The sequence below is a fragment of the Arvicanthis niloticus genome, chromosome 14 (assembly GCF_011762505.2).
Source record: "Arvicanthis niloticus isolate mArvNil1 chromosome 14, mArvNil1.pat.X, whole genome shotgun sequence".
NCBI classification, from domain to species: Eukaryota; Metazoa; Chordata; class Mammalia; order Rodentia; family Muridae; genus Arvicanthis; species Arvicanthis niloticus.
The window spans coordinates 36,582,103-36,584,009 of record NC_047671.1 but is presented as its reverse complement, the minus strand read 5'-3'; the positions used below and the strand labels follow the sequence as shown (position 1 = coordinate 36,584,009).

Sequence of the window (1,907 nt, the reverse complement as noted above, 5' to 3'; positions counted from 1 at the left end):
TCCAATGCTTACTTCTTACATGCTTCCACTCTCAAATCTGGAGAAGAGTTGGCTAGAGTGGTAGTCTGTTAGAGAACATGGTAGCTGGATAAGTATAAACCAACAAGACCTCTGTGGTACTAAGATATTTCTATACATTGCTCGTATATAATCACATGAATCTGCACACATGGTAGAATAGAATGAAGCTACAAATATACTGTTCCAAAGACCAAGTTCTTGCTTTTGATATATCGCACTATATGTTCTATATAAGCACTGAGAAAAATGGATGTTTAGTGTATAGAAGGTATGTTTATATGAACTTTGCAGCTTCATACACTATCTGAATTATCTCAGAACAAAAATTTAAAAGTGAAAATTGGGTAATACACAATAAGCTTCCACAATGCTGCCATGAGAAAATGCCTTATCTACTAAATCCTGTGACTGAAGAAAGCATGTCATTTTGATTCACATCTTCTTGTTTGTGATTTATAGATGGAAACAAGTTTGTAGAAACCTTAGCTGATGCTTACAATCTTCTAGTTGAGAAATTTTACTATTACTACTAGTATAACACAAAACTCATGTTTTGTAAATGCACACAAAATTAGCATATTTAAAATGTACCCAGATTTTACTGTATGTTGCTTTCTTAGAAATTAAATTCACTCCATAATTCTGGCTAAATTCAAAGATATAAGTTTCAGGCGAAGGAGTAAACATCTCTTCAAGCTATTCAACACAGCATGATTTTCATTTCTGATACAATAAACAACAACACAGCAACACAAAAGAAACTCAGAAGCCATTAATGAATAAAACATAATTCCTTAAAAGAAATAAAATGCTTATACAATATTTTAATACTCCATAATATAAATTGATATATACGAAGTGTTTTAAGATCTGTTATGACTTAAATTAACACATCATATAATTCTCAACCTTTGCTCTTCTTCAGAGTTACCTTTGCTGCAGCCAGTACATGACCCTTTTGGATAACTCCAGATTTACTTTCACAAACATTTGTCCTGGACTTTTCTGCCAATTGCTAAAAAAAGAGTAGGTATTTCAAATGGATCAGGAAGTTGCAGCATGTCTTAAAGGTACACTTGAGGAAGGCACAGGGTGCCTTGCACTTTATCTACCTCAGGACTGTGGTGGAGAGCACCATCTTGGCAGCTGGTTTCACTTCTCTCAGCCCTGCCTTCCCCCAAAACTTTTTATTTTGGAGATTATAAAGTAATTGTAACATTTCTATCATTGCTTTTCTCCTTCAAACTCTTCCAAATACCTTTCCTCCAAATCCATAGCTTCTTTTTCTCACTGTTTTTACATGTATAAATGTACACACATATGTGTATATATATGAAATACATATATTGTATGCATATATAAAAAGTATCACAGTTCAATGCATATAATGTTCTTTGTATGTGCATTTCCAGGGCTGACTTGCAATAAAAACCAATGGATATGCTCTTCCTCTCCATTTCCCAGCTCTCCTCAGTTGCTTATAGTTATGTTAGCTGTGATATCATGAGCCTTTTTCTATCAGTTTATCATATCCATTGGTGTCAACTTTTTTCATCTCACACTTAGGCAGTAATATTAGTGAGATTTTACAGATGTAACTGTTGGTGTAACCTGGAGACATGATCTCACAGCAAACGCTATGATCCTATGGCTGTTACAATATGTTCATTTCCAATTTCCCAAGACTAAAAGATGATTTTAAAAGTATTATTGGTTGGATTTTTAGATGAAGAGAAATACAGTCTACTTCTTTGCCATCTTATTAGCTGACTTATGCAGATAATGCCTGTTGGACCTGGGATTTGAGGACCTCAAAAGATGGGAGTACTTGTTGGGGCAGAACTACAGTCTAATGTTGACAAGCTTACTTCAGTTCCAGTGTACTT

General features: G+C 34.3%; 1 pseudogene; it reads right to left on the bottom strand.

Annotated features, from left to right (window-relative positions):
* Positions 1–925: 925 nt before the first annotated feature.
* Positions 926–1,159, bottom strand: LOC117719571 (centromere protein W pseudogene; annotated as a pseudogene).
* Between the last annotated feature and the right edge of the window lie 748 nt (positions 1,160–1,907).